We start from the raw sequence: 9,668 nt of genomic DNA, 5'->3' as shown, positions 1-9,668 counted from the left end.
ATCATCCTCATTGTTTAGGTGAGTGAGGGCTGTGATATCAGGAGACTGGAATTAAAGCTTCATATGATTCTGCCAGGAAGTTCTATCCCAGGCACTTTTGTAAGGTCTCTCTCTCCCACTTGTACAGTTTAAAAGGGACTTGCAGGAATGTGGCTGGCTGCCCTTTCAGAAGATGAGGAAACATTATATTACATGGACTTGCACCTTAAAATTCTTTAACATCAGCTTTTATTGTGTATTTTATTAGGGACAGGCATGTTTAGACAGGTATTGTCCTTGGAAATTAGGTCATATCCTCGCTTTGGTTATATATTAAAATGCCTTTCCCTTTTTTTCAGCAAAACAGAGCATCAATAATTAGCTAATTGTTTTTATGCTTTGTCTCCTAGAATAAAATAATGATGCTCTGCTAAAATCCGGCAAGGTAACACTTCTGCAGGAGTCTGTACCACATATACTGGGCCAGCTAAATTCAAGTGGGGATTTACAATACTTGTCAGCTACCTCATAAGACTCTCTACTCTGTACAGTAATTACTTTTAGTACCATGTAACACCAAAGGTTTATTTTAAGATTGTTGTGGATATAATACACACACACATACACAAAAAGCTTACATTTCCTCTATATAAAACAAGTGGTATGCTGCTCAAAGATTCAATGAGTCTTATATTATCAGCTCTAAGGAGGAGAAAGTAAAAATAATAACAGCAGCCGGGCTATTCTGAGATTACTTAGAGAGAAGTTTCACTGTTAAACTAAAACGTGTACACTTGTTGCCATTTTGCTTTGCTTATCCTTCCTCTTCGTGTAAGTGTTTCTATATTTGCACCCATGTAAACTGCTTCCGTTCTGCTCCATGTGGCAGCAGCAGATGACTCCTCCTGGCAGCAGCAGATGACTCCTCCTGGCAGCAGCAGCAGCAGATGACTCCTCCTGGCAGCAGCAGCAGATAACGCCTCCTGGCAGCAGCAGCAGCATTCCCCAGCAGTGAGTCAGGGAGACACACACAGCGGCCTCCCTCCGCCTGGCAGCGCGCAGGAGACGTGCTTAACTGGTTAGGCCGCTGCAGCAATGTGTGACATTAGAGGCTGGTGGCCACGCCTGGTGCCTGCGAGGGAAGGAGATGCGCTTCCCCGCCGCTGGTGGGCGGGCCCGGGGGCTGGCGCTGTCCTGCTGGGAGACAGCTCATGTGGGCTGTGGAAAGTTGTCAGTTGCACTTTGCTGGGAGTCACGGCCACTGCCGCTGGGTTTTCCCGTGGGGGGTGCACGTCTATTTCGCCCCCCCCCCCTTTTTTAGGCTTCTCCCCCGAGTGGCCGTGGAGTAGCAGGCTGGGACACGCAGGATTGTGCTTGGCGCTGGGGTTCTGCGGCGGATAGTGGGGAGCAGGCTTCTTGTTGGTAAGTGTTACAGTTTCGCTTCTATATACCGAGCCTGCCTCTCCCAGCCCCGGGAATATCGCTGCACCCCCGGAGATAACTGTAACTCTCTGAGAAGTTTCCAGCTCAATGCATGAGCATGTGTGGGACTACTTGTCATTATTGCTGTAAACCAGGCAGCTTAGTATGAAGTATATCATGTGTTCCCCACTCCTTAAAGCATCACATTATAACACGGTCGCTTATATATATAACATATTTACATACACACAATATATATACATTGTATGTAAATATGTTTTCTATGTTTCTTTGCTTATCCCCATTTGTGGTGAGTGGGATTTCTGTAGTGACATTTGTGCCTGAATGTGTCAAGAGCTCCTATTTTTTCCAAGTCTGAATTTGGAAACTAATATCTAAATGTACATGTTTTTGTGAGTAATGCGAAAGGTAATAAGAACAGCAGTTGAAATGACAGCACAGATATATTGTCTTACACTATCAGTTATACAGAGGAATGTATGTAGTAGATGCAGCGTTCAGCCTTTAACAAATAACACAAATGTCATTACACATGCGTGTGCATGTATATAATAACGTGACCTATGCAAGTCCAACAGCAACATGTTAGACTATAATGCACTTATGGCCCAGGTTCACTAAACTATGTTAAACTAGCGTCATCCCTTCCAGTGCCAGGGTCCCATTGCCCCTCTGGCACATCGCGATCCCAATACCGCTCCTCAGATCAATCAGTGATGGAGACATCACCAACATGGTGGACCTACTTCCCAGTAGATCGCGTTTAGCGCTTCACAGGAGAGCAGAATGTGTTCTCCCCATGAAAACAAACAGAAAGTCCATTACCAAGCTACTATGTCACGGTGCCCCCGTAGTGGCAGACCCCATGACGTGGTGGCGACATCAGGGGGCACTCAGAGCGTTAATATCGCACCAGCTAAAAATAAAATGCATTTAAATGTCAGTAGTATTGCCAGATGTACTAAGAATTATTTATATTTGGGAAGTGGTAAAAAAAAATGGTGTTAACTATGTGATAAATAACCCTTTTTTCCTACAATTGTGGGAAAAAAGGGTATACAGTGTATGTATGTAATCTTTATTTATATAGGTCCATCCATGTACATAGCACTTTACATCAGTAATACACGTGATTTAATCGGAATAAGCGCTATATACATAAAGTAGACATTAGGACGAGGAGTAACTGTTTTACCATAGGGTACGGTAATTATGGATTTATTACAAAATCCTATGGCATACATTTTTTTTAACCCCTTTGATGACTGAGGATACCTCAGAATACCTTCATGTTCCAAAGGGGTTCAAACGCTACCTACCACCATTGCATACCAAGGAGGCTAGTAATGCATTGCTTGGCAATATTTTTGAGTGTGGTACTGTACAATGAAGGAGCAGTAGCTACATTAACAATGATGTACAAACATAAGTAAACAGGTAGTGAGGGACCGGTGTGAGAGCTTACAATCTGTGGCAAAGCTGGCTAATAGGTCTGTATGTCATGGTACAAATGTAAAAGAACATATCAATACACCGTACATATACCATACACAAATAAAACATACATTGCAATATATAAAGTGGTCATTACCCCGTGATTGCCAGGGAGGCTACCTTGGCCCTCTCAAAGAGAGCCCACATTGTCTCATTGGTATCAAATAAATTCCTGAAAATATAAGACACTTTCCTCATCCATGGAGCGGTCTTCCATGATCTTCAGGGTCAAGTACTCCCCTGGAGCTAATTCGTAGGGATAAGACAAGGGCGTAATGGTCCAACCATTACCCCCCAGGGACCAATGGCCTAGATCTAATAGACTACCCGATCTTCATTCTTGATTGAAACTAATGATCCTCTGTTGATTTGAAGAATAATCCTTTCAGGGTGTTTCCATGGAAAAAAATACTTTTCTTCCCTTTCTTCATCTTTTTTCTTGACAGCTAGAGATGGACAATTTTTTTGCCGAATTTGGATCCGCTGCGGATGGGGTTGTTCCTTTGGTCTGCGAATTTCACTTGATCAATCTCAAAATGTTTTGTGGATTTTTTATTATAATTGCCAATACACTCCGCTGATTCCGCAATCCATTGGTGATTTGTAGAATCCAATCTGCGGATTCAGCAATCAGTTGGCGGATTGTTAAGAATTCGCCACAGACTGCTGAATACACCGACTGGATTCTACAAATCCACCAAAGAATTGTATCCAATGGCGGTTTTTGATGAATCCGCGCAGATTAAAACCGACCAAATCCGTCCGCAGATTTTACACTTCTAAATGGATTTTGGGTGGTAACATCTGGGAAACGGATTTGGGCAGATTCACCCGTCTTTATTGATAACCCATCCTCAGTGTCCTCCTTCAGCCGTTGTGTAACATGTTATGTTAGGTCACTGTCACATAAATTGAGGTTAGTGACCACAAGTTAAATCAACCACTTATATTAACACTTTTACAAATGACATCAGAACGATTTTTCTGACGACTGATGTCATTAGTAAGAGTGGTGACTACATGTTAAATCAAACAATATGATCAAGTCAAGTTAAGGCTGCAAATCCCCGGGTTCTGAACCAAGCTGTTTTCAACATCAGGCACCGTCTGTTTCCTGATATAATTACCGGGTACTCACCGTGCTGGGGCTCCCTCCTAGGGGTACAATCCAACTACCAATATCATGTGATCTGCAAGCCAATAGAAAGCTACATCTTCTGTAACAAAAAGAAAATACATTGGTGTTGAGGGTTGAGTTTGCTGCTTGAAGTCAGCAGATTTCTGCGGTGGGCCACTTTGAGGCTGATTTAATAAGCCCCTTACACTACATTGTGTGACTATTGTTATCCAATAGAAACCATGCACTATTTATTGAAACTGAAAATTATCTTTAAGTTTGATTTGATAGACAACATCATTTAACCAGTATTTGAAATGCTTTATCAAAAATAGTGGCAATGCGCCTTATTTAAAGAAAGACTCAGCCTGTTAAAGATTAGAGCAAAGCTCCAAGTGTATAATATTCTCTAACATTAGAGATATATAGTTCCTTTGTGATGCAAATTTATGTGTCTAAATAAACACTAGTGGTTTTCCTGGCTTGTGCGAACAATGCTATTGGTTTTTGTTATATACACACACACACACACACACACACACACACACACACACACACACACACACACACACACACACACACACACACACACACACACACACACACACACACACACACACATATGACACTTTTTTCACTGCATCACTTTTTGGTTTATATATCATTTATTTTTATAATATAATTATTAACAATATCATTTATTAATTGATTAAGTTTGTATCACTTTAAATTGCACAGTTATATCACCTTATTCCTAACTCATAGTGCTACTTTTTGTGTTTTTTATATATATAATAATAGGTATCACCTAATAAAAAGGTATCACCTAATACTGAAGAACTCACTATATATATAAAAAGACAGGGTTGCAGACCTGTCTAAGACATGCAAATGAACATACAGTAATATTTACAGTTGATATATATATATATATTCCACAGTACCAGTGCAATTGATCACCACCACACCAGCACAATTGGCCTTTAATAATGTGTTGTGTAAAGGAATTCTATGTTTTACATTTATCTGTTTTGAACAAAATACAGTTGTATGTTCAGGTGACAATCACTGTATCTTCTCAAAGGAAGGAGAGATCAGTTGGAATGGGGATTTTAGCACTGTAGCTAGTTTTAAATCCCTTTCATTAATACCTATATCTTCAAAGGGTTTTTACTGGTCTACTAAAATCAAGGTGATGAGTTAAGAGTACTCAAAGGAGTGGAGCTTTGATAATAGAAATTTGCTTGATGTCCCATCCCACTTGTCAACATACATTGGAGTTGCAATAAGGTGAAACCAGTCACCCATGTAATACTCCGTTCTATTTTTAACAGGTGTTTCATCATTTAAGACACATTTAGTAACTTGTCAAATTAGTCCTGAAAGCACAAGTTTCAGGAAAACAATCAATGATAGAAACTAGTCAGTCTGTCTCTCTCTCTCTCTCTCTCTCTCTCTCTCTCTCTCTCTCTCTCTCTCTCTCTCTCTCTCGCTTTAAGCATACACATTGTAGTGATTTTAAAACCCACAATGTCTTCCTACTGTTCAGAAAATTCAGACTCTGAGTCATGAATTCCTCTGATCTGTTTTTTAAAATGAATCAGATGTTGTAAGACTGATGCTGCTATGTTACAAGTTCAGATGTTGCAGAAAAGAAACCAGGAAATATGTCACTGAAATAAAGTGTTACATATTCCACCCCCCCCCCCCCTCCTATTATTATTTATAAAGTTCAGTCACTGGCAGTTTCTCCTTGCGTGGGACCAAAGCAGTGGCATCACAAGAATGGCAGCAAGGCAGGAAAGCTGCTAAAAATAGATGATGACCCGTCTTTAAAATAATTAAGAGTGGAATCCATATTGTTGAACATATGACATTCATAATGTAATTATAATCATTTTCTGCTCAAAATGTTGCGCCTGCTGCAAAAATGTGGCAGCATGTTGGGCTAACACTGATGAGTTTCACAGCATGTTAGGATGAATTTATAAACAATCATTTACTAAACATATGGCCCACAACAGAGGGATTTTTTTAAATGTAAGTTCATGGAAGCGATGGGATGCGTCTATGCCCAGAAGTGTTTTCAGTTTAATTGTGATTACTATGTTGCCACTGAATTTTGTGCACGTTTCATTGCTACTTTGGATGTTTTTGTCTTGCAAAATAATAGTAGGGAACTTTGAGCATCGTGAAAGAGGAATAAATACATGAGAGTTGTAACTGAGCTGCATACAGTATTGTATACAGTATTGTTTAAGTGCTGTCTTCCCAGAAAGCTATTGTGTAGAATTAGTAATGTCTAACTCACTCTCAGCACACGCTGCTGCCTAAAGATCTGTTTGTTCTCTGTGATGAATCAAGACCGTTTAGATGGTTTCTCAGAAGTTGAATCCGGTGTAATTCACTTCTGTTGGCAGTAGATCTGTTGTGTATCCATAACTTGGCACGTTTCTAACATTCATTCATGGCTAGACATAAATAGGACGCTTGCAGAGAAAACATAGAAGGTTAGTTTGCAGCAAAGAAAGCGACATAAAATAATTGTATCGGTTGGCTAAATTTTTTTTTAAAGCTTTTAGATTTTGATACCACTAAGAGACATAAAAATGCAGAAACCATGGCTTGTTGGCAGACAAAGATTATCTACATTACATTCTCCGTACTGGACTTCCTCTCCTCTCTCCTCTCTCCTCTCTCCTCTCTCCTCTCTCCTCTCTCCCCCTATAACCACTCCATTCTATACTAACATTACTGCTTCCAGCAGCAGTCCTCATCTGCAGCTCCACTATGCAAATCCATGCACTGGATATCTATATCCATTAGAATCAAATTCCTAACCCTGGTCCTCACATAAAGCTCTTCCCAATAATGCCCCATCCTACATCTCAGACCTTATTTCTAAGTATGCGCCACTCTCTGCTGTGCCAAAGTCCTACTCCCCTCCTCTTCTCTGATAACTTACTCCTGCCTCAAAGATGTCTTCTTAGCAGAACCCCACCTCTTGAATTCAATATCCCCCACTGTCTGATTCTCCCTTAGGCCGCGATTATTCAGCGCGCGATGGCACGTGCGCGCCAACCACAAGTTGCCAAACGCCTATCAGGCATCTCCTAGTGTGCACACGACGGAGTGCGATACCGCGATTTGAAGAGACAAATGATTTTGTCTTTTCAAGCGTGGCCACGTGACGTCCGCGTCACATGAGCGGTTCAGCTAATGAGGGCGAACCAGCTTCATGACGCGGCCGCCACGCCTCCCCAATCTCCTGCAGCCAAGGTGACGGATCACTGGGGCTGCATGAGTGCGCAAGGCTATGTGCGCCGTCTCACGTGGGCGCGCAGGTACTATAATCTTCGCCTTACTGTTCAAACATTTAAAGGTACCTTAAAAACTCATTGCGTCAGAGGCTTATCCAGCACCCTCCTGATGTCCACTTTATGATGAATAAACTGATTAGTTCACATGATACATCCCCAGAACACCAGCAACATGCTCCCAAAGATTGTCTTGTGTCCTCCTCCACTTTTATACCTCTTAGACTCTAAACCCCGTGCAGCACGGGCCTCCTGAGCCAATTGTGTCACTATTTATTAATTTGTTAATCTTTTTGTTATTCTTGTTCTTTTCAATTACTTTTTTTTATTTTATGTTTTAAAGCAAATGATAAATTAATGATAATATTAATAACATCTGCCGGTTTATAAAATCCGTTTACTGTACAATTAATGTCAACTTTGGTCTTGAATGTTTTCCCTATTTTGAGATTCATCATGTTTGTTCTGCAGCTTGCATGCATCTTCTGCACTGTCAACAAATATTTTCTCTTCACATTTCCCCTAAATCTACCAGAGTGCAATGTCAGTACGTGACCCCTTGTTTTGATAATTTTTCAAGACAATCTATTTTCCCTACATCTTTATACCATATGAGTTATTTGAAAGTATCGTTTCTATCCCTTTTTCTTCCTTTCATGTATTCCAAAGTCCTAGTAGCCTGGAGAAATGCAGGTGGTATTGTACGTTGTGATAACGTTTAAGGGACCAGGATTACAGTTCTTCATAGACTAAATTATAATGTACTGAGCTTTTCAAACCTTATTAGTTTATTCTTGAAGTATTTCATTAATAAAGAACTGTAAGGTTGATCCTCTAAAACGTATCACAAATCCTACATGTATACACGTTAAATCATGTGATATGAGCCTTAACTGCACACTATTTATTTTTGCCAATTTTTCAGCTGTTTATTTTTTAACTGTTGCAACTTGTTTCAGAAGTACTTAAATGTACTACAAAAGCAGTCATAAACATACATGGCATACAAATAATTAACCCAAAATAAAATGGACATTTATTATAGTAGTTATGTTTTGACATTTTGTTTCAGTTAATACAATCCAAAAAAAAAAAAGCTTTTACTGAACATTTTTCAGGGGGAAGCAAGTTAACAACTAGCTAAAGCAGCTGCACACCAGCGGCAATATAACCATTGTATTCACCACAACTCGCACTATTTTAACTGAGATCTTATCAGTTACATGTAAAGTGAAATCCCCTCTTATTTTCTGCTGGTAATACATCTGTCTGTGTATCCTAATATTGTGACCATTGTTCCCATTGTCTTACTGCAATACTCGACTACTTTTAGGTCACCTGATTTGACCATACACATGTCACTTTACTTTCTGGTAGCTGAAAGTAAAGGGATTACCTTTGATTAAATAGTTTACATGGGTTTCTATTGCTCATGTTTTAAATGTTGCATTTATTTTGCACTTGGCAGGAAAGTCAATCCGCGCTCATGCTTCCTAGATGGGATCTTGAAGTAGATCAACTCTCCCCTCTTGCTGCTACTGTGGTGTGGAGGCGCCCCTCCTCCACTGGTAACTTCCGTAGGAAGACTCCGACGTCAGAAGATATTGAAAGAAACACAGAAGCGCACCAAGGGTTAAGGAAATGTATTAGACAATTGGTATAATAAAATGTAAAAACTTACACATCATATTAAAAATGTCCAGTAGCGGCCAGTACAAGAATGGTGGAGCCAGGAGGATGGGTAGGCGCCTAATTTTATTATACCAATTGTCTAATACATTTCCTTAACCCTTGGTGCGCTTCTGTGTTTCTTTCATTATTTTGCACTTGCCGCGATTATAGTGTGCACAACGGCGCATGCGTGGCGCGAACAAAATACAGCAGCTCTATCGGGCTGGGCGTAGTGCGCGCGATCGCGAGGAAGCGCAATGGTGCGGCTTAATTTTGAAGAAACAAACTATTTTGTTTTTTCCTGCGACAGCCGCGTCACTTGAACGGTTCAGCCAATGAGGGCAAACCAGCCTGGAGGGGTCACAGCCATGCCTGCCCATTGCCTCCCCATCAGAGTGCCCTAATCGCTTGGGCGACAGGCGCGCGCGACGCCATGTGCTCCAGCACGCGCACGCCGGCACTATAATCGAAGCCTTAGCATTTATTTCAAATTGTCCCATTCAGTGATGCCATTAACATATCTAGATAGTTCTCGTATTGTCCACATTGTTGAAAATATTGGTGTCTTCTGGAAAAGGGCATCATTTTACAAATATAATTGATTATGTAATTGAATTGCCCCAGTGCTGGTCCTTTTGTATTCTCCT

The 9,668-nt window shown here is 40.6% G+C and overlaps 1 protein-coding gene across 2 annotated transcripts in view; it reads left to right on the top strand.

Annotated features, from left to right (window-relative positions):
- Window positions 1–971: 971 nt before the first annotated feature.
- Window positions 972–9,668, top strand: part of RHBDF1 (rhomboid 5 homolog 1) — a 353,037-nt gene continuing 344,340 nt past the window's right edge. Inside the window, exon 1 of one of the 2 annotated variants that reach the window (XM_075565248.1) lies at window positions 972–1,401. The gene's annotated coding sequence lies outside the window, so the exon portion shown is untranslated. The remainder of the gene's footprint in view (window positions 1,402–9,668) is intronic. The other variant, XM_075565249.1, reaches the window with a different exon arrangement.

The sequence above is a fragment of the Ascaphus truei genome, chromosome 11 (assembly GCF_040206685.1).
Source record: "Ascaphus truei isolate aAscTru1 chromosome 11, aAscTru1.hap1, whole genome shotgun sequence".
Taxonomy (NCBI): Eukaryota; Metazoa; Chordata; class Amphibia; order Anura; family Ascaphidae; genus Ascaphus; species Ascaphus truei.
This window is presented reverse-complemented; position numbering and strand designations above follow the sequence as displayed.